Raw genomic sequence first — 23593 nt, 5'->3', positions numbered from 1 at the left:
TCTCTGAATTGCTTTGATAATCTTTCTGGAGATATAAATATCTTCAAAGGAGAACAATGAGGATTAAATGATTTTTAAACAAGATTATATTTCACCAGCTTGGAGTATCATCTCAGTAAATATCTATTGTCTTCTAATAATGGGAGATTTTCATTTTTTATAAATCCTGTTTCTTCTGTAGGAATTTTCTCTCTAAAATTAAGATCAGCCTCAGTGACCCAGCTAATCTAGGTGCTCTGCCCTCTTTTTACCTTTTTTAAGGAATGTCAGTTGCAACTGACATTCAATTATTTTATATTAGTTTCAGGTGTACAACATAGTGCTTAAACAATTATATAATTTATGAAGTGATCCCTTGATAATTCTAGTATCCACCTGACAGACACCCATACATAGTTATTACAATATTATTGAATATACTAGAGGCCCGGTGCATAAAATTTGTGCACGGAGGCGGGGGAGAGGGGAGTCCCTCAGCCCAGCCTGCACCTTCTCACAATCCGGGACCCCTCAGGGGATGTTCGACTGCCAGGATTGAGCCTTAACCACTAGTCAAACATCTCTCTCTCAATCTAGGACACATGTGTCAAACACAAGGCCCACGGGCCAAATCCATCCCACCAGGCCTTGCAATGTGGCCCGCACCGCACTGTCATCACTGCACTCCGCTGCGTTTCCATCACAATGACAGTTTATGACTGTTCAGTAAACCATTCGGCCCGTGATTTAGGCTGGATTTTAGATTTTGGCCCCTTCTCTGATTGAGTTTGATACCCCTAATCTAGGACCACTGGCTCATAATTGCTCTCCTGCCTGCCTGCTGATTGCTCCTAACCACTCTGCGTGACTGCCTGATTGTCCCTAACTGCTCACCTGCCTTCCTGATCATCCTTAGCCACCTCTGCCTCGGCTGCCACAGCTTTGTCCAGAAGGACATTCAGAATAATGTCCGGAAGGTCATTTGGCTATCTGGTTTAATTAGCACATTATGTTTTTATTATTATAGATTCCCTATGCTGTGCTTTGCATTCTCATGACTGTTTTGTAACTACCAACTTGTACTTCTCAATCCCTTCATCTTTTCCCCCAACTTCCCAACTCCCTCCCTTTTGTCAATATGTTCTCTGTATCTATGAGTCTGTTTCTGTTTTGTTCATTTATATTGTTCTTTAGGTTCCACATACCCATCACTTTCTTAAAGAGGTCCCTGAGATTTGTTCTGTCTGAACTTTTTCTGGATACCAAGAGGCAGGTATATATCCTAAACTCAATCAGACTTTCTCTTAGGAAAATTACATGTCTTTGTCTCACAGAGTGATAGTGAAGGCAAAAGAAACTGCCTAAGAGTTCATTCATTCCAGCAGTGATATCTTAATAGTCATGTAATTTTTATCCTGATTCCTGTTTTTCCCCCCAACCTGATCCTCTGGTCTTCAAATCCACTCTGTAACACTAACCAAAACTTAAAATATGACTAAATGGCATAAAAGTAGCAAATAAAAAGAATAGATATCTTGTTCATAGGTAAAAAGATTTGACATTGTGCTGATAATTTTTTTCTATACAACCAACAAGATAGTGATTAAACCTATCAAAAGGCTTGTTCCCATCTGAAATTAAAAGCAAAAAAATGAAACCAACCCTACAAGACATTAAAGGGTATTATTATGCCCCATGTGAACAACACTGAAGTACTGGATTACTTAATTAAGGATACATTGATAGCTATTTTAAAAATAATGACACATCAAAATAAATTCTAGAGAGATCTAAGATTCAAATGCAAAAAATAGTTATTAAAATTTTATAATAAAATAATATATTAATGTAGTTATTATCTTACAATGGGGAAGGATGCTCCAAGATTGGTATTAAAAAACTACAATCATAAGGGAAATAACATTAATTTGACTAAATACATTTTTAAAATTCTCTGTAGAGCAAAAATACAAAGCATACGGCCCCTCAACTGAACTGATATCCAGTTTTCTCTTAGCCTTATAATAATATCACATTTTATCCACCATTTAATCACTTCAATAATTTTTTTTTTAAATCACAGTAAATGTTCTAGTTCAGCAGTTAATTATACAATATTGACCCAGATTCGGGAATCTGGCGACAGTCACTTTGAACTAAAACATGTGTGCTATTCAAATATGTGTGAAATAACAAAGATTGTGTTTTAAAATACATATTGCATATCAAGGTAAGCACTCTGCATTTATTATTTCATTCAATGCTACCATACCTATAAAATAAGTACTATTATTATATTCATTTCACAGGTAAAAAAAAAATTGAGAATTGGGGAGATTAAGTTACAGGCATAGTCATTAAATGGCAGAGTGAGGATTTGAACCAGGTCTGTATGGTAACAAAATATGTGTCGTAACAGCCTTATCGTACTGCCATGGATGAAATGGAGGTATCAGGCATGTTTGGAAGGCTCAATAAGCATAACACAAGATGCTTCCTATGTTGTTGTTTTTTCCTTCTAAATAAAAAGCAAGCCTCACTATGCACTCATGCACACATTCATCCATTCAAAAACCTTTACTGAATCCCTACTATGTGCCAAGTGTTAAGTTCTGGAAGTTAGGAATATGCTGGTGAAGAAATTAAAGTGTCAGTGACTGCCGAAACCGGTTTGGCTCAGTGGATAGAGCGTCTATCTGTGGATTAAAGGGTCCCAGATTCGATTCCGGTCAAGGGCATGTACATTGGTTGCAGGCACATCCCTGGTTGGGGGTGTGCAGGAGACAGCTGGTCAATGTTTCTCTCTCATCGATGTTTCTAGCTCTCTATCCCTCTCTCTTCCTCTCTGTAAAAAATCAGTAAAATATGTACTTAAAAAGAAACAAAAACAAAGTGTCAGTGACTGACCTCCAGGGAGGAAACAGGCAATACCAAAGAAACAGCACATAGTAAGCCCGATGGTGATAAATGCTATGGGGAAAACAAAGCAATAAAGGTGAGTGGAGAGGGACGGAGAGGAGGCAGGGCGCTCTCTCTCTCTCTTTAAAAAATAGTTTATTGATTTTTTTTACAGAGAGGAAGGGAAAGGGATAGAGAGCTAGAAACAGTGACAAAAGAGAAACACCAACCAGCTGCCTCATGCACACCCCACACTGGGGATGTGCCCACAACCAAGGTACATACCCTTGGCTGGAATCGACCCTGGGACCCTTCAGTCTGCAGGCTGATGCTCTATCCACTGAGCCAAACTGGTTTCGGCAGGGCGCTCTGTTTCAATGTCTGATCAGGAAAGGCTTTTCTCTTAAGGGCATGCTTTCGCAGATACCTCAGGGATGTCAGTCAGCCAAGCAGATATTTAAGAAAAGAATAATGAGCATGAGGATTGTACGTGCAAAGCTCTGAGCCCCCTGGGTGTGCCTGAGGAGCAACATGCAGAGCAGTGTGGCAGGAGTGAGCCAGGGGCAGGGTAGTGGGACACGAGGTCAGAAGTGTAGCAGTAGTTAAAACTATGTCTGCCTCCCAGGCTCACAAACAATCCCTTACTGCCAGTGACTGCAAGGCAGCCCGGGGCTGACTTTCAAGCAGAAAGACATGCTCCCGTGTTCTCCAAAGAGATCCGAACACTCTGACTGAAGACCCCACTTACCTCGCGATGCTGTGTCCAAACAGAAAGGAACATTTGGCCTTAGGAAACGGGAAGCCAGAAGACGTGTCTGATTCACTTCCACCTCTGCTGGGTAACCTCTCCCATTACTGTTGTTATCAAGCAGGGCTGACTAAACAGTTGAAATGATCAATTAGCTTTCATTGCGACTTGGAGCCTTGTTCCCTACAGTGAGATGAATTCTCGCCACCTTGACCGGGTTATGCATATGAGATTTATATGCGGTATTGCTACCGTGATTGTGATTTTGGTTTGGAATTACTCTGATTCCCCTCCTTGTGGGTCCCTGTTAAAAATTCAACATGCTTAACTCTTAATAGCTGGCACACATTGAGGAAAGTGGTGCTTTGGATTCTGCAAATAAAATCTCATTTTTAAAATTCTGTTCAGCTGTTGTCAGGTATTCTATTAAAGCTGGTGATTAGAAAGTAAGTCTGGTTAAAATCAAAGTCGAAAGATGCTTTTTGCCAAAAAAAAGACTGAGGGTTTTTGTTGGAAGATAAACTTTAAAGGGGAAGATTTATTTTTAACTGGACTTGAGATATTGTGCTAATAAATTATATTCCTGAAGAGCAGAGCTGGGCAATTTATTTTTTTAATTAAAGACCAGATAGTAAATGTTCTAGGCTTTGTGGGCCTTACCCAACTCTTCTATGACTATGCAACCCGGTGTGAAAGGAGTATGTAAGCAAATAAGCATGATTTAATCCAATAAAACTTTATTTGAAAAAGCAGGTGGCAGGCGAGATTCAGCTCTCAGGAGATAGCTTGCAGACTCCTGCTTTATCATCCCTGGTTGTTTATTTCTGTGAGTACTCAGGAAAACAGGTAGAAAAGAAACACTTTTTTTGTTTGATCCCCTTGTTCATGAATATCCAGGATAAGTATAATAATAATTAAAAAAAAAACAAAAAAAAAACAAACACCAAATAGAAATCTCAAGTGGAGCTCAGGGCACAGATTACATCTGCAGTCTTAAGACAATGCAAGATATAGCAATGCCCAACCATGGCAAGGGCCACAGCCACTCTTCTTAAGAGGGGTTTCTGGTCATTCATACTCTCCTCCCCTTCTACATTGTTCACATTTGTGAAATTTGCTGAATATTGTTGTGATCACAGACATTTCTAATGATCACAGACATTTCTGTTTGGGGCTGAAGAAACTTGCCGGCTTTCGCTGGGTTCTGGCTGCTGAACCCCTGTCCACCACCTCCCCAGCCCTGACACGCCCGCCTCCCTTGGGTTTTCCAGGACTTCTTCACACGGCACCTGCGGCACATTCCGCAGTTCTATGCTCAGCACAGAGAGCCAGGCTAGCCTTTGCCAAGGAGAAGTATCCCTGGATGCTTGGAATGCAAAAGAGAAGCAGAAGCCATGCTATTCTCCAGAGGTGGCTGCAGGCAGATGTGGGGGCAAAGGGTCGCCTCCTGGGAGGTTCCAGTGAGCTCTTGAGAGCCACTGGCGTGGCTGCAGCAGGTTAAGATGGTGATGAAGCTTCTGTGAGATTCTTCAGAATTGCTGCAGCTTATGGAAAACTTTTGAGAACCGCCATTTAGGCATGGAATACCTAGAGAGGCCTCTGTTTTGTGGACTGAACCCTGTAATAATCACCACAGGTAAGGAAGGGTAGGTTGCTACACATTCAACATCATGATAGCAGTAAGGAGAGCATCCACTGACGAGCTGAATGCTGCATTCAAATGAACCTAAGATCTGATTGAATATAAACCTAACAGCCTGGCCAGAGTGGCTCAGAGGGTTGAGCATCATCCTTTGCACCAAAAGGTTGCCTGTTCGATTTCTGGTCAGGGCACATACCTGGGTTGTGAATTAGATCCCCAGTTGGGGAGAGCATGAAAGGTGACCAATCAATGGTTTTCTCTCTCTTCCTTTCACTCTCTAAACACGTCCTTGGGTGAAAATTTAAAATAATAATAATAATAATAATAATAATAACAACAACAACAACATAAAATTAAAAACAAACAAACAAACAAACAAAATCACAACCATGCACAAAATACAGGCACCATTAAGAAAATACCCAAAATAATGTAATTTAACAGGAAGTCTCTTCACAAAGTTGGAACACCAACCAGTTATATCTCCAGTGAAGGAGAGATGAGAGATGAATATACCTCACAGAAAGGGACGGCAAGAAAATACATTTCTGCACATTGCCAATGGGGGAGGGGGAGATCCCTGGAGAATCTGAACTACCAGCTGCTCCTGCAGCTCTGTGGTCTGTATTTACACTTTCACTGTCCTGAGGCAGTGTTATAGATATGCATGGGATGGCCTGAGTCGTTTGGTTTGGGGTTGACGGTGCCCTCATGACTGTCCCAGGCAAAGGCAAACCTCTCTGGAGGACCCCGCCTTCAGTCCAGTGAGTATACCGACATACATGGGCCAGCGACAGCGAGAGAGGTGTGATCCATGAGTTTCTCACTGAGAAGAAGCTTGAGAGTATCCCATTCGGATTTGAGACAAGAGCCAGGCAGTTAATCAGCATGGAGTTCAACGCCTCTGCTTATAGAGACTGTGATCAGGTACCGTGTGAGTCTCCAGACCTACTGTCTCGGGCTTCACACTCTTGATACTCTACATTCCAACTTCTTTCAGCTGCTCTCATTATCTGGACTCACCAAGCCATCCCACACTTCTGAGGATTTAACATGTGTCATCCTATCTGAAGAAACTTGTTAGCTGAAGTGGGGGGCTGAGGTGCTGGAGGTTCCACTGTCCCTCCTGTTTTTTGTGGGCCAGCTTACTTGTACTTTTCAAACTCAGGTGAGTTATTGCCTCCTTGGGGACGCTCTCTAACCAAGTCTTGTGTATGGAGCCCTTCTCTGAGCTTCCACAGCACCTTGTGCTCAACAACAGCCAACAAGGGGCCAGTAATTACTGTTTGCAGAGGTTACTGTTTAATAAACCATAAAGTGCCTTCTATTGTGACTAGCACACAGTGGGTGCTCTGTAAGTGCAATTTATCTCCTCTCTTTCTTAAGGGTCTTGAGTATTCCATTCAATTCAGCAAAATGCATTGTCTACAGTATCCCAACTGCAATGCTGAGGCCCCAAGGATGACTCAGACCCAGGCCCTGCCTGCAAGAGGACAGCATAGTGAGAGAGGCAGTGTTATAGATATGCATGGGATGGCCTGAGTGGAACTGCTCATGTGGCTCAGGAATGGATGCCAAGAGTGGACATCTGATGAGCATGTCAGAGGTACAGTTCTCATCAGCCAGGTAGGTGGGAAGATGTTTGTAAGCAAAGACATAGGAGCACAAGAAGAGAAGTGGAAGAAGTGACATGGTCAGAGATTAAACGTATGCATCTTTGTATCCCAGAACTCAGCACAGCTCCTGGCACATGGTGGGAAGGAAGAAAAGGAAGAAGGAAGAAAGAAAGAAAAGAGAGAGAGAGAGAGGAAGAGGGAAAGAGAGGTTGGGAAAGTGGAACGGAGGAGGGGGAAGAGAGAGTGGGAGAAGGAAATGGGTCTGTCCTGCATTTGTCTGCTCAGTTGGTTTATGGGCAAACAGAGACTGTTGCTTAGTAATAAAGCACCTAAGGAGAAAGAGAGAAGAGGGATCAAAGGAGGGAGGAAGGAAAGAAGGAAGAAAAGGTAGAAGGAACTCTTTGGAGATAATTTGTATGTGGTCTTGCCTCATACTCTTGATCCAACTCTGATTTTATAATAGCCAAAGGTTCCAATATGCCCATCAAAACCAGGGAGACAGTCCTTTTCCCACACCAGAGTAGCAGGGACCTGTGCACAGTTATATGCTGGTAAATGTTTAACAACCTGCTCTCAGAGAGGAAAATAAAACCTCTGCTTTATAGCATGTGCCAACTCTGTAGTGTAAACACCCATCTCGCAGATTTCAAGCTACCACCATAAAATGGTGAGTCCATAAAATGACTAAATGCAGAGTTGGGAAGAGACGCTGCAGTCAACTCTCGGGAAATGGTACAAATGGATCCCAGCTCTCCACTGCTTGTGTGGGCCTTTCAAAAAGTAGGAGACACAGAGAGGAGAACCGGTAGCTAGAGCACTGTGAATACCAGGTCATCAGAACTAACTTCTGGAGAATTCAGCCAGCTCTGAGGCACTGAACGGTTTGTGGCCCCAGCCGGCAGGAGCCAGCTTGGACAGACACTATACAATGAAGACCCGACAAGGTCCAGATATCCAGTGAGGCTCAGCTGCATGCTGGGTGGGATGTAAAGTCCAGCACCTCAGCCCCTCCTGATGGCCTGGAAGCTGGGAAGCAGCTGTGCTCCTGTTGCTCTGGCAGCAGAGTTGTGCCTGCAGCTGTGCACACAGGGGGAGACACCCCCCCCCCCCAACATGTGCTGAAGGAATTAAGGCACTTTGCTGTGATTGGCAGGTGGCCAAGTCCCCACCAGAGGATGAGAAGCAGCGAGGGCTGGTGATCACAGACACAGTTATCTGAAATGCTCATAAGCATCCAGGAGCAGTGGGGATATTTATATGACCTGGAGGCCTCAGTGGGAATGAGCGAAGGGTCAGTGGACAGAGAACAGTTTAGGCTTATTACTAGGATTGATTATTTATACAGGTTCTTACATTTGCCTTGTCTTCCTTCTTTCTATTCCCAGCTGGGTGAAAACGATGAGTGGGCACAGAAGTAGTGGGAGCAAAATAAAGAAACTCTTCTTATTCAAACAAACAAGGCACTGTGGTTCTTGTGCATAAGACTGAGTCCCTTCCCTTGACCAGCAAGTGTGGGGCTGGTCACCCCATCCAACATCCTGTTGCTTGTTTGACCTGGATGTGATCAGAGCGTGGAGACAGATTATAAAAATGTTGAGAGATGAGTCCACACAAAGACTTGTACACGGATGTTTACAGTAGCATTAGTTACAATAACCAGAAGGTGGACACCAGCCAAAGAATGGATAACAAAGCGTGGTACATCCCAACAATGGAATGTGATTCGACTATACAAAGAAACAAGAGTACTGCTATATGCTACAATATGGATGAGTCTTGTATACATTATACTAAGTGAAATGGCCACTCATAAAGGACTGTGCATGGTCACATATGATTCCATTCATATGAAATTCTCAGAACAGGGAAACCTCTGAGACAGAAATTAGATGAATGGTTGCCCAGGGCTGAGGGCAAGGGTAGAGGGCAGGAGAGGATGATTGCTACAGGATATTGGATTTCTTTTGGAGGTGAGGGGAATGTTCTAAAATTGGCTGTATTGATGGCTGTGCATATCTGTGAACATATTAAAAACCACTGGCTGTATAGTTAAAATAGGTGAATTATGTAGCATGTAAATTATATCTTAATAAACCTACTTTTTAAAAATTGGAGAGAAGCTGATCAGAATATGACTGACTGCTGTCCCCTCTTCCTTATACCACGGCTGAAGCATGGCACTGGGCCTGGTGTTTGGGGCAGCCAGGCCGCTGAACCACAGGTAGAGGATCTCTTGGGACAGTAAAGTGCAACTCTTCGGACTTTAAAACAGAATGGGACAAAACATGCCTAAAAAGGGAGGTTAAAGGTAAACAGAGACATGTAGCTACTGTCTCTTCAGTCACCCAGTTCAGACACCCAGGAGTTATCCCTGAACCTTCCTGTCCCTCATCCTCACTTCATCTGTGGCTGGTGCCTCCTAAATACGTCAATGCTCTCCATTTGTCCCCATCTCCACTGCTCACTCTTAGTCAAGTCATCACCTGAATACTCCAGTAGCCTCCTAACCATCTTGCTACTTCTACACCCGCCCTCTGTAGCTTGTTCTTCATGTTGCAGCTAGAGGGAACCTCCTGAAGGTCAAACCCACAGAAAGAAGGCCCCAGGGAACAGATGGTCACCCCAGCAGAAGATTCGGTGCAGCTTACCAGAGTAGCCAAGGGGCCCTCAGGGGAGGAGGAGACACAGAGACCATTTAGGACCTATGAAGGCCCAAAGCATTGAGAAGGATACCATGCTGATCTCCACATAAAGTTACTTATTAAAAAATCAATGCCAAGCCATAAAGTAAGTACAATATAAGGGCCCACAAAGTCCTGGTATTTTTCTCTAGGATATCAAATAATTTGAAAGGAAAAAATAGAGTGCCTCGGACTTGCTGGCAACCTACATACACCTGTTTGGTCTGTCTTGGGAGTAACACAGAAGTTCAAGGCAGAGAAGGTTTTCCTCATATAGGAACATGCCTGAAACTAGAAGACATTTATTCAGTTTCATTCTCCCTTATTGAGTACCAGCTGTATGCCAGATGCCAAGCTTAGCAATTTTGCACACCTCATTTTCTAATCCTAACAACTATACAGTGATTCGAGGATAAATTCTACCCATTCCCTTCAAAGGGGAGTAAATCAAAGAGTTGAACAACCCTCTCCTAGATAGTGGTCCATGTTTCACAAATGAGTAAAACAAGTGTGTTGTTTGAGTCCACCAAGTAGTAGAACCCAAGACAGGTTAGTCATGCCATTGATATATTGAGGGAAAGAAGAGGAGTTGGCAGAGAGAACCATCAGACCCAAAGCAGGTCTGAGCCCGGTGAGGATGAGGAGGGGGAAATAGGGGGACAAGTCAGAAAAGTCTAGGGCTGCATCGCAGTTCCAAGAAAGACACAGCCAGGTTTGGGGAGGGGGGTGTTCTCAAGCCAAAGTTGCCTCCTGAAGAACTCTCTTACGCATCCAGAATGGCTCTCTTACCGTGCCAGGCCACTGGTTGGAAGAACCCCTGGGAATTTGGCTAGATGGATCCAGAGGGCAGCTCCTGCGGAGATGGAGGAGAGCTCTGGTATCTGTCAGTTATGCCCGCAGCTGGCACTGATCTGAGCAGGCTTCCATGGCTGCCACACCAAGGCACTAGAGAAATAAAATGAATTTCCCTATTCACCCAGTTTGTTTGGTGCTCAAACTGTGACTCAAATCCATACTTTTTGAATCCATACTCTATCGATATATTTTTCTCCTTGTATAAAGCATACTGGGGGGCTGATGTAGATTGTGGAATTTTAGCCTATTTAAATTCATCACTTAAAGTTTTAATTAAAAAAAAAACAAACAGTTTTCTTTTTATGTGTTGCAGTCATCTCACTTACAAGTTGGGAAGTTTTGCCAACTACCCAGTTTGTCCAGTGTAGAGTTTTATCCAGGTTTCTGGGTATGAGCTTGAGCCAGAAGAAAACATGACACCCTTGAAAAGTAACCAAGCATCTTTGTACCTCAGGCATCTCTGAAATAGGACTTGCATTCTTGTTAGAGACACAGCCTCTTGCCCTATAAAACATCTTTCTAGAGGCAGATGCGATAAAACAGTAAGCAGAAACACCAGCTTCTAGCTGTGCAAAAGATACATTTTCTGCCATATCCCCTGCCCTTTCTTACCTGCCAAGGAGGAAGTTTTGTAGCACAATAAGCCATCAAAATTGTGGATAGCAAAAGAGAGGTTTGATAAATAGATACCATCCTCAAAGGATTTCATCTGTTTTTTAAATATCTATTGAATACCTATTGTGTCCTAGGAACTGGAAATGTTGAACATGGGGATACACCAGTCCCTATTATCATGGGATCTTTGCTCTAGTGGGAAGAGAAAGACAATAAACCACAGGAAAAAAAAAGCAATATGAATAGCAGTAACTGCTATGAAAAATGAAAAACATCACAAGGGTTCAAGAGAAATGGGGGAAGGCAGGGATGGCTAAACAACATGGTCAGGGAAGGCTTCTGAGCATGGAATGTAAGAATGGAGCCAGATACGTGAGGGTGCAGGAGGAGAGCATCCTAGGCAGAGGGAACTTCGGAGAGGAAAGACATCTCCTGAAAGCAAGAACGTGTGTCTTGCATTTGAAGCGATAGAATGAAGGGCTGGGTGGCTGAAGCCCAGAGAGTACGCAAAGGGTGTCATGGATCAGAGAGAGTTAGAGTCAGCTCACACAAGACTTTGCAAACCAAGGCAAAGGTTGGATTTAAATCTAGATGCAACTTGGAGACTCTGGAGAGTTTTAAGCAGAGTATTCCTGGGTGTTGACTTAGTGCTGGGAGGAGAATATGCTGTTGGAGGCAATGGAGGAGGAGGTGAGATGTGATTAGATTCTAACATTTCTTTTACTTGCTTCTACAGAAGTCTGTGGAAAGCCAATCTCATCTATGCAGGCTGGAGCCTGAAATAGTGGTCTGTTGGCCCTGACCATATGAATGTTACTTAAGGGGTCAGCAAGCTGCAATCTGGACTGGGAAGGGAGTATAGGACCTTAACCACAAAGAGAGAAGAAAGCCAAAAGAATGGCCCCCACCTCGATTGTGCGTGGTTGAAGGGAGATTTGATTCAAAAAGCAAAACCTACTCAACTTCATGTTTTGGATTTTGGGTGTGTTTAGGAATCATCATTAGTAAGGTGATGTGTTTTCTGGTAATGGACTGTGACAGCACAGCCCTGAAGATGCTATAGGACATGCTAGTGAGTTACATAAAACCACTAATGGCTAACAAGTACACAGGGCTTTCTGTGAGGCAGGTACTAAGTGCTTTACCTCTATTATCTCATTTAATTCTCCTAACTACTCTAGGTGTAAGATTAATATCCCTGTTTTGTAGATGAGATGACTGAGGCACAGAGAGGCTAACTTACAAACCTGGTTACTCGCACACTGAAGGCTCTCCTGTGCTAAATATGAGTGGGGCTCCAATGACTCTAAGGACATTGAACTCTCACACAGCAACCCATGGCTGTCCTGCATTTAAGAGCATGTGGGTTCTTGAAATGTCCTTTCCTGCTATAGCCACTGTTGATATATCCAGGCTGGCAGGAAGGCCAAATAGAAACCTTAGAAGAGGGTTCCCAGGCCCTAACTGGTCTGGCTCAGTGGATAGAGCACCGGCCTGTGGACTGAAGGGTCCCAGGCAAGATTCCAGTCAATGGCATGTACCTTGGTTGCAGGCACATCCCCAGTAGGAGATGTGCAAGAGGCAGCTGATCAATGTTTCTCTCTCATCGATGTTTCTAACTCTCTATCCCTCTCCCTCTCTGTAAAAAATCAATAAAATATATTTTTAAAAAAGATAAAGAGGTTGCCCAGGAATTGCTAGTCCCCCGATGTCACAGCCCAGCTCTCAACAAGGCACTGCTTACTTTCATGGTGAGGAAACTTTTAACGACAAATTCATGTAGCGATTATTTATTGACCTACTACATGCTAGGCACTGTACTAGACACTGAAGGTGACAGGGAGCAAAGCTCCCCCCATGTCTTCAAGATTTGTATAGTTCAGCAGAGATATCAACAGCCAGACCAGCTAAAGTTCATCACACAAGAGGATTAACACTAAATAGGTGTATAAATAGTTAACCAGAAAATTGCAGAACATAGAAGGTGTGTTAGCTAAATGGAAATTAAAATATAGAATTTATGTTGGTTGGGTGGTCATGTAGAGAAGGATTTAGGAGAAGAAAAAGGAAAATTATTGAGGCCACTGTGGAGAAATTTAGAGTACTGCTAAGGAGTCCAGGCATTTCACTGGAAAGGTAGCATCTGGCTGCATTTCTGCCTGAGGCCTTTGTCCTCCTTTGAGGCTGAAAAGCATTTGCAATCTGCCAGATGATGCTAATATTAGTACAGGACACCACTTTGCTTATGACTTTCTTCTTCCCAGGAGAGATGGATAGCAAATCTACTAACATATGAATGGAGGAAATCATATCCTTGGGAAGCTCCCAGTCTGGAATATGAATGCTCTTAAGAATTCTCCATAAGATAGTGGACAAGAGTTGTTCAGGGATCATTTACGCATAATTTATGTATTGGGAGAAAGACAAGTCTCCTGTGGCAGAAGGAGGAAAGTTGGGAATATGAGCATTCTGGGGCCGTAATTACCCTTCTCCCTCATCCACCCCATTCTCCCAGACATAGAGAAGATCTGCGACTCTTCTATGGTGAGAGTCACTTGGTCAAGGAGGAGAGGAAAACAAGGAAGGTTCTGGTAAAGGTTTGCCCTTTCTTTTTACTTAGACATCCTCAGCTGGGTCAGAGGTGGAGACAAACGTTTCCAGGGGGCTGCGTTAAAATATTTTGTGGAAAAGAGGATTGGATGCCTCGGGTGTCCCTTTCTTCATCTCCTTGGCTTCGATTACTAGTTCTTTGACACTTGGGAAAGACCCGTGAGTCTGGAATAATAAGGAAAGAGAGGGCAGTTCTGGGTTGCATCCCCCTCATAATAAGCGCATCTACAGTAGAACAGCCAACTGGAGCACAATTCTTCGTCCTTCTGATAAATGAAAGCTCCTCTATCAGTGGTAATATTGACTCTTGGCTATTTAAATTGCAAATACTTTTACCCTGTTTGTTGTAACCTTTATTTAGTTTGATATTTGTGATTTTTTATTTACTGGAGGATTTTCTTCTCATATAGTCAGTCTACTCTACTGATCTTGGGCTTTGAAGTTTCCACCTTCAGTTTTAAACATCAAGAAGCCTTCAACACCCAATATTATAAATTATTGATGCATACTTCTTCTAATTCTTTGGCACTGATCCATCCTAATTTTGTGTATGACATGAGAAAACAATCTAATTTTATTTATTTTTCCACATAATTGACTGATTTTCCCAGGTCCACTGATTATTTTATCCACTTCTTCAGTAATTTGAAATCTACCTTTATCATATACTAAATATTTCATATACTTGGATGTGGCAGATTGTATTACTACAATCTTGCAAACTATCCTAGAGCCCCTTTCTGTGATACCCACCCCAATGCAGGAGGATTAAAAGCCAGTAAGTGGCTTGCCATTTTTCTGTTTGTTTTTTGTAACAAGATCATTAATGTTTCTGGACAGATACTGCCTCATCAGCTCAGGCCTCAGGATGAAGCAGCATGGGAGAAATCTCAGCTGACCCATGATGGATCTACAGCTGTAGTAAACTACTGAGATCTGAGGGGCTTTGCCACCACAGCAAAACCCAGTCTATCTGTGTTCTCTCTCTCATGCCCATTCTTGTCCTGGAAAAACATTCTTCCTTTTTTATTAGCCAGACCTCACCCAATTAAGACAAAAAGTTAAGCATAACCTCTCATCTGAAAGTATTGGAAAACAAAGAAAGGAAAAAAGTATGCCCCAACCATTCCCTCAAAAGTGCCCAGGTTTGCTATTTTCTTTCTTCCTTCTGCATTCCAGATTAAAAGAGGCAAGCTATGTGAAAAGGAAGGGTAAAAACAGGGTGGGGCAAGTAGGCTTCTGGTTGTTTGTGGAAAATAATACAATAATTACAAAATAATAATACAAGAATAAACTCGCATTTCAAGTACTCACGACGTTTGCCCCACCCTGTACTTGGGAGAAAGCTGTAGAGTTGCATTAAAACTGTCTTGAAAGCACCCAATGTTGGAGTTTCAGTGTTATCTTTTTCCAACTAACAGCGGCGCCCTGGCCAAGGCATGGGTGTTGGTAAGATGGCTGCATCGTTGGCTGCACTGGTGACCTGGTGACCTCGCGCCTTGTCAGTCCCTCAGTTTGCACCTGCAAGGAGGCTCCATGGGAAGTGGCGATGCTGAGCTGCTGGAAGGTGATGTGGGAGAGTGAGGAACAGAATTTACCCAGGCAATTGCTGGAAGGGAGTGAAGCGGGAAGCCAGTAAAAATTTAGCCCAACCGGGTGAGTGCAGCCTCTGAGTGCCGGTAATTCCTCATGAACGCAAGCGTTTCTGCGGGGCACGGTGCCAGACGCTCTGCACTGCATAGCACTCTCTCAAAGGTGGCATTGTGGCTCACACGCCACCGGCTCTGGGATGATTAGACGCAAAAGCAGAAGGGTTTTCAGGGGAGGGTTTTTTTTTGTTTTGTTGGGTTTTTTTTAATGCTCTGCCTCCATCTGGAAGTGACTCCTCTGTCTCCAAAAAGGCAGAGTGCACCCTTGTACCAGCATCTGGGAAACAACACTGAGGCCCCAGAGAGGGCTCAGGCTTGCATCTGCCCAGCTCCCAAACCATCTTCCTAGCAGCTCCCAAACCATCGTCCTAGCCCTCGATTTAACCAGTAATGAGACTGATGGACTCCAGTTGGAATCACCTTTGGGTATGATAAGACCTACCTCTGCTCCTCTGCCCAAATTTTAACATTGAACAGCAGCCAGAATTTGACTCTCTTCTGAGCTTCAAATAAGGGCACACAGTACAGTTTCCAATACATTTCTGCTCCAGCCTCTCTTCAAAACCACAGCACAGCTCAGCAGACATTCACAGACATATACTAGTAAGTCAGCGTTGGCCCCATGTAGAGGAGGATGGAGAACTGGATACCACCCAAGCAGAGAAGTCAGACCCAGAGCAATTAGTTAATAGCAGCATCCATTCCAAGCAGCACATCACAGCAGCAGGCACCTCCTGAGTTCACTGCAATTCAGAGCAGAAGCAGCTGGGAACACAGACAAAGGTTGGTAAGGATTCTAACACAAGGCTACACTTTTTGAATTGACTGAATATTTGCGTCTCTCACCCCAAATCCATATATTGACACCTAATCCTTAATGTGATAGTACTTGGAGGAAAGGCCTTTGAGGGGTGCTTAGGTCTTGGGGACTCTGCCCTCATGAATGGAACTAGAGCCCCAGAGACCCCCTGACCCCTTCCACCATGTGAAGATCAGCAAAAAGCAGCTGTATGTGAACCAGGAAGCAGTCTCACCAGAACCCAAATCCGCTGGCACTAGATCTTGGGCTTCTAGCCCCTAGAAGTGTGAGAAGTAAATGTTTGTGGTTTAAAAGCCACTCAGTATATGGCATTTTTTGTTAGAGCAGCTCAGGCAGACCAAGACAGTTTTAAACAGGGTGGTAAAAACACGGATAATCCTCTGCAAATGTTACAGGAAGCTCTGCCATGAGAAAAAGATATTCGAAAATGGCGTTGAGTACAAGTAGAGCACATCAGTGATAGATGATGGGAAGCAGAAAAGAATCCTAACTGGAACCAATGGAAGACATTCTCATCTCCTCCTTAATGAGAAGGAAGCCAAAGAGATATATTTCATGTCAGTGGTTACCATCATAATCATACTGAAGATGCTATGTAATAAACTCGGTATGGCTCATAGCTGATGTGTAATCATTCTGAATTAATAATAAAAAAAATGTTTGTTTTTATAAACTCCCAAAGTAAGGAATTCCTTCAGGCTTTTTCAAGATAAGTATTTGATAGGTCTAGAGAGATAAAGCCCACAGCCAAGTGCAGTCGCTTCTCGCTCGCTGCCCAGATTGGACAGCCCAGATAACCAGCACTCCTTACAGATGGCACCACAATAAGGCTTAGTCCTGCCTGGGTGTGCTACAAGTGACACTTCACATCTACCTTCTCCTTTCATCTACACAATGCCTTTGTAAGGCAAGTAGGGTAGATATTATACAGATAAGGAAACAGAGGCAAGGTAAAGCCAGGATCACAAAGTTGGCAAATAACAATGTTTTACCATTGAAACTGACCCTTGGGCCCTTTCCTCCAGCACCAGCTGTCTAACTGGCAAATTCTTTTAGAAAAAAAAATGTTGTGAACATTCAATGTCCAAGCCAATAAGAAAGGATGGGGTCTTAGACACTTTTCAGAGTGGCTTCCCAGCTTCTTTGGGATTTGCCCTGAGCCTAGAGATGGACCTTCAGCAGCTGTATCAAAAAATGAGGTCTACTGCACTCTGGCTGTGGCTTATGGATCCAGGTGGATGCCTGTTGTGATGTAGAGTGTTCAGAAGATTACATCACACACACACACACACACACACACACACACACACTAACCCGTGAGAAAGTTAGAAAAAAGGAGACTTTGGAGTGAGATTCTGGTAAGGGCAACTCTCTGAAGCAAATATTCTCAGATGCTGGTAAGATACTGCAGTAGCCATTCAATTTTTAAAAAACATAAAAATATAATTTATTTATTTTTAATTTGGCCTAATTAACTCATCATATTCTGCTTCTTGAAACCAAAGAACCATAACTAATGCAACACAATTTCCCCAGTCTTTCCCTGTTGGGTCTCAATCTTGTCTTTTCACATAACACCTCTTGCTTTTATCCACATTGATCATTTTCTCGGCATTTCTCTAACAATGGCAAAGTTGGGGTACATTTCATTTCAGCCACATTTTCCCTGGACTCACCAACCCAGATGACCTGGGGGGAAAATTAGAGGCTGAGAGAAAAACATCACTTAAGTACATAAGTGAGATAAATGGACTGGCAAAAAGCCGAAGAATTGTGAAATCACTATTAAATTAATAAACTCCATGTCAAATTGCCTTAGTTCCTCTAAACACTAAGAAGGCACTAAAAACCTTTCTTGGGCCCACCAGAACCAGCTTATTGACTCACGTGACAGGTTAGGCCAGGTCAGTATCCTTACATCACCTCCCTTTTGAGTAGAGTTTGCATTTCACATATTACCAGATCAGCAGGCTGGTAAGTAAAATAACACTCAGAAGAAGAGTATTATGAGCTCTAAGCTTGCAAGTGGAGTGATAAAAAAAGAAGAAGCATCAATTTAAACCTCAATCCCTGCCTTTGCTTGAACTAAGGGAGACAAGGACAAACTTTTAGTTGCTCTCTGCTCTTCGATTTGACAAGACTGAGTGCAGTGGCTGTAAGTTAGAAACTAAGGAATAGAACTGCGAGGCAGCATCCCAGAGCCTCCTGTAGTTTTATTGACCTCCCTGCAAAATTACGGGAAAGGCAGACCTGGCCTGGACACCAGTGAAGGGGAATGACTTGTACAAACACCTAGAGGGCTTGACACAGAGGCCCTCTCATCCCTGGGTGGTACCAAGCATGGGTACTCAAGGAATATTTTATGAACCTCCAATGCCTACTTCAGCAAGGCTAAAGGGGCTCTTAATTGGTTTCCTACTCAGAGGCATTCAATTAACTTTACCTAAAAATATTGCTTACTTTGTTCAGTGAAGGAAAATTGGATTTAAATTTAGAGTCTCTGTACAGATGCAAAATAAGCTCTAAAACCTTCACATTTTTACCATGGCATATGGGCAAAGCAAAATGCAAATGACTTTGCAGTTCTTGATTTGAATAGAAGCATTCTCCTGTCTGGCACCAACATACTTTTTCATTTATTTCAGGTTGATATTGGGGGCGGGGGGAAATGGAAGAGTTAAAGAAAGCTGCAATGCTAACTTGGACTCCTCCAAGTTAGCATTGCAGATGGGTAAACCGTTTCATGTAGAATGAACCAATATCAGAGGCAAGCAGATCAGGGCCTTGCTATTTAGTCTGATATACAGAGAAAGAGCACTGAGCAGAGAGTCTTGAGATTCAGGTTAGAAGTTAGACGTTGACAAGCTTTTTCTCCTGCCTGAGTCTGGAAAGGAAAGATCTCGACCCTAAATCTCCTTCCAAGTCTACATCATATATTACATGGCCATTTTACTAGTTCTCGTTATCCAAAAATTTGGAGCAAAGTCTGAATGCAATAAACTCTTATTTATCTAAAATCTGAACTCCCGATATGTTCTAGTAACCAGAATAGTTTTTGTGAAACTATATAATAATACTCACAATAATAGTTACTATGGTGTACAATATCCCAAATTAGCTTCAGAATCATAAAGAAAAGATTACTTTTGTTCAGTTCAGTTTTACGAAGTGTGATCTAATTCTCTCCCAGGGAATTTTTCAGGAAATGAGAGACAAATCAGAGTACAGACATACCGCAGAAATATTGTGGGTTTGGTTCCAGACCACCGCAATAAAGCAAATATCACAATAAAGCGCAATACCGAATTTTTAGGTTTCCCAGTGCATATAAAAGTTATGGTAACACTATACTATAGTCTACTACGTGAAATAGCATTATTTTTAATATTATATATATATATATATATATATATATATATAGTTTATTGTTTTTAATAAATCTTTATTGTTCAGTTTATTACAACTGTTCCTCTTTTTTTCCCCCACAGCTCCCCTCCACCCAGTTTCCACCCCACCCTCTGCCTTTACCCCCCCAAACTGTCCTCATCCATAGGTGTATGATTTTTGTCCAGTTTCTTCCCACAACCCCCACATTTTTCCCCCTGAGAATTCTCAGTCCACTCCCTTTCTGTGCCCCTGATTCTATTATATTCACCAGTTTATTCTGTTCCTCAGATTTTTTATTCACTTGATTTTTAGATTCACTTGTTGATAGATATGTATCTGTTCATAATTTTTATCTTTACCCCTTTTTTTCTTCTTCTTCCTCTTCTTAAAGAATACATTTCAGCATTTCATATAATACTGCTTTGGTGGTGATAAACTCTTTTAGCTTTTTCTTATCTGTGAAGCTCTTTATCTGACCTTCAGTTCTGAATGATAACTTTTCAGGGTAGAGTAATCTTGATTGTAGGTTCTTGCTATTCATCACTTTAAATATTTCTTGCAGATCCCATCTAGCCTGCATGGTTTCTGTTGAGAAATCAGCTGACAGTTGTATGGGTGCTCCCTTGTAGGTAGCTAACTGATTTTCTCTTGCTGCTTTTAATATTCTCTCTTTGTCTTTTGCTCTTGGCATTTTAATAATGATGTGTCTTTGTGTGGTCCTCTTTCAATTCTTTTTGTTTGGGGTTCTCTGTGCTTCCTGGAGTTGTAAGTATCTTTCTTTCATCATGCGGGGGAAGTTTTCTGTCATTATTTCTTCAAATAGGTTTTCAGTATCTTGCTCTCTCTCTTCTTCTGGAACCCCCATAACTCTGATGTTGGTACACTTGAAGTTGTCCTAGAGGCTCCTTACACTATCTTCATATTTTTGGATTCTTTTTGCTTTTTGCTTTTTCATTTGGGTGTTTTTTACTTCTTTGTATTTCAAATCCTTGACTTGATTCTTGCGATCCTCTAGTCTGCTGTTGGATCTCTATATTATTTTTTTTATTTCAGTCAGTGTATGTTTAATTTCTGGTTGGTCCTTTTTCATATCCTCAAGGGTCTCATTAAATTTATCAGCCTTGCCGGGACTGGTTTGGCTCAGTGGTAGAGCGTCAGTCTGCGGACTGAAAGGTCCCGGGTTCAATTCCGGTCAAGGGCATGTACCTTGGTTGAGGGCACATCCCCGGAGGGGGGTGTGCAAGAGGCAGCTGGTTGATGTTTCTCTCTCATCGACGTTTCTAACTCTCTATCTCTCTCCCTTCCTCTCGGTGAAAAATCAATAAAATATATATTTTTTTAAATTTATCAGCCTTTTCTAGAAAATTCTTGAAAAACCTTATAACTGTGGTTTTAAACTCTATGTTCAGTCATTTGCTTTCCTCCATTTCTTTCATTTGTGACCTGTTTCTTTGTCTCTGCATTTTGGCTGCTTCCCTGTGTTGATAGAGTGGCTTTGTGTACTAGGTGTCTTATAGGGTCCAGTGGCTCAGCCTTCCCAGTTACCTGAGGTGGACACTCTTGGTGCACCCTTTTGTGGTTTGTGTGGACAGTCTTGTTGTAGTTAAGCCTTGATTGTTGTTGGTATCACTGGGAGGAATTGACCTCCAGGCCAATTGGCTGAGAGGATCAGCTGTGTCTACAATGGGAGAACGTCCGTGCTGGAGAAACCTTATGAGACAAGACTTGCTTCAATGGGGCTTTGGTGCTCACTGAGTCTGTCCCCTGAGTGTGCCCCTTATGAATCTGAGGAGTTGTATGTCTGGATGGTCCTACTCTGACCCCAAGGAACACTGGCTCTTGGATCTCCAAGGAGGTGCTAATTTAGCCTTTCTGAGGCCACCCAGCAGGATCTACAGAGAGATCTTCAGATTCCTCTTCTTTGTTTGGGTTTTGGAAGTGCCCACATGAGGCCCATGTGAAGCAATGCAAGGGGCCTTGGGCCTTTTTTTTGATGTTCTGGGTCTCACTGACTCAGCTACAGTTTGTTAGGTAAGTTTAGAATTCAAAGGACCAGGCCATTCATATGTAAGAGCCTCTGTGCACAGCTTGAGTGGGCGGGATCTCATGGTGGAGCAAAGACCAATGGCTTCCCATTATCCCTGCCCTAAGAGGCCACTGGGTCTCAGTATCCCAAGGGAATCACTGCAAACACCTTTGAGAGAAAGCCGCCTTCAAGTTTCTCCCACTGCCAAACAGTTCAGTTTCTCCCTTATGAGTCTGGGTCCCCAGAGTCTTGCCTGGAACTGGAGTTCAGAGCAAGATGGGAGGTTTTGTCTCCCTCCCCATTGAGAAAGCCAGCTGCATACTCAGTTGCCAACCCTCTCTTCATGTGCACCTCCATACCTCTGCACTTTACTCCTGTGAGTCTCAGTGTGCTTTTCTCTTTCCTTCTAGTTGTAGAATTACCACTCAGCCAGCCTTCCTGTGGTTCTGGATGATGTCCCTTTTGTCTTTTAGTTGTAGTTTTGAAATTGTTTGCAAGGCAGCAGTTTAGGTGTTTACCTATGCTGCCATCTTGGTTTCTCTAAAAATAGTTACTGTAATTGGTAAAAATGATAACCATTATCTGAGCCTTCAGCAAATTGTAATCTTTTTGCTGGTGGAGGGTATGACTTTCAATTAAAAAGAAAAAGAAAAAAGAAAGGCAATATCTGTGAAAGACGATAGAAAATGGAGTGCAATAAAATGAGGTACACTTGTAGTTGAATAAAAAAGAAACATCCTCTATTATTCCACTAGATTCTCTAAACCTCAAGTAAGACTGTGATTTGCATTAACTTTTTTCTTCCTTCTTGTAAACAAATCTCTTTTCATTTGCTCTTGCCTCATTTCTATCAATTATTCTTTGTATCCAGAAAAGACATCATGTTTTTGTTTGGAGTTTTTTTGTTTGTTTGTTTTGTTTTGGGTTTTGTTTGTTTGTTTTCATTAAAAGCAGAATCCTGCAACATAAAGAAAAGAGTCACAGGCAGCTTTATTTCTTTGGAGTTTGCAAAGACTGACTTTACTTGGGTGAAAACTTTCATTAAATCCAATATATTATTAGAGGAAACTTCTTTTGTCTTATAATAGTGAGCTGAGTGCAACCATTTAAGATGTTCATCTATTCCCAGAGAGAGCACAGTTGTCCAGTAAAAACACTTGAAATGCACCACAAACTAGGCACCGATTAGACACTGAGATTGTATGTGCTGCAGGATAAGATGCTGTCCCATCTTCAAGGACATTCAGTCTGTCTGGGCAGACATCTCAGTCTACCCTGCAAGCCTTATTTTCCCTTGGCCCAGCTCTGGCTCCAAAATTAATAGAATTAGTGGCAAAGTTTAACAACAACAAAAAATCTACTCATTCTCAAGGTCTCGTCAAATACCAAATGCTCTTAGCTGGTTTATTCATTTGTTTATTTTTAAGTATAACTTTTACTAAAAGGTGTGTTATTGAATGAACTTCTAAGTATTATATCAATTGGGACCCAGTCAGGAGACAGAAACTATGTCAGTTATTTTAACAGAGAGAAAATGAGGTTAGAAAAAAAATTGTTAACTAGATATTGAAAACTAGTCATCTGTCTCTTAGGGCTGGCAACTGAGTATGCAGCTGGCTTTCCCAATGGGGAAGGAGACAAAAGCTCTCATCCTGCTCTGAACTTCAGTTCCAGGCAAGACTCTGGGGACCCAGACTCATATGGGGGAAAACTGGACTGTCTGGCAGTGGGAGAAACTTGAGGGTGGCTTTCTCTCAGACGTGCTTGTAGTAATTACCATGGGATACTGAGACCCAGGGGCTTCTTAGGGCAGGGATGATGGGAAGTCATTGCTGTTTGCTCTACCCTGAGACAGTTTTTTTTTTACTTTTATTTGCATGATTTCTATTTTAAATCCAAACATGTATTTTTATTAGACTTTTACATGAAACTCAGAGGGTTTTTTTTTTTAAAGCATAACACCAGATATTCCATCCTGAAGCCTTACAAAATTATGATTTTTCACTATGCTTATTTTCTATAAATACTATTTATCTTCAAGAAAATAATATATATAAACCTGTAGTT

The 23593-nt window shown here is 42.3% G+C and overlaps 1 long non-coding RNA gene across 1 annotated transcript; it reads right to left on the bottom strand.

Annotated features, from left to right (window-relative positions):
* Window positions 1-209: 209 nt before the first annotated feature.
* On the bottom strand, window positions 210-21815 carry LOC118730725. Its single transcript, XR_004991594.1, has 3 exons — window positions 21686-21815; window positions 14489-14491; window positions 210-227 (listed from the first exon to the last, which is right to left on the bottom strand). It is a non-coding gene; the product is annotated as an uncharacterized LOC118730725 (long non-coding RNA).
* Between the last annotated feature and the right edge of the window lie 1778 nt (window positions 21816-23593).

This window comes from Pipistrellus kuhlii, unplaced genomic scaffold (genome assembly GCF_014108245.1).
Source record: "Pipistrellus kuhlii isolate mPipKuh1 unplaced genomic scaffold, mPipKuh1.p scaffold_m20_p_3, whole genome shotgun sequence".
Taxonomy (NCBI): Eukaryota; Metazoa; Chordata; class Mammalia; order Chiroptera; family Vespertilionidae; genus Pipistrellus; species Pipistrellus kuhlii.
This window is presented reverse-complemented; position numbering and strand designations above follow the sequence as displayed.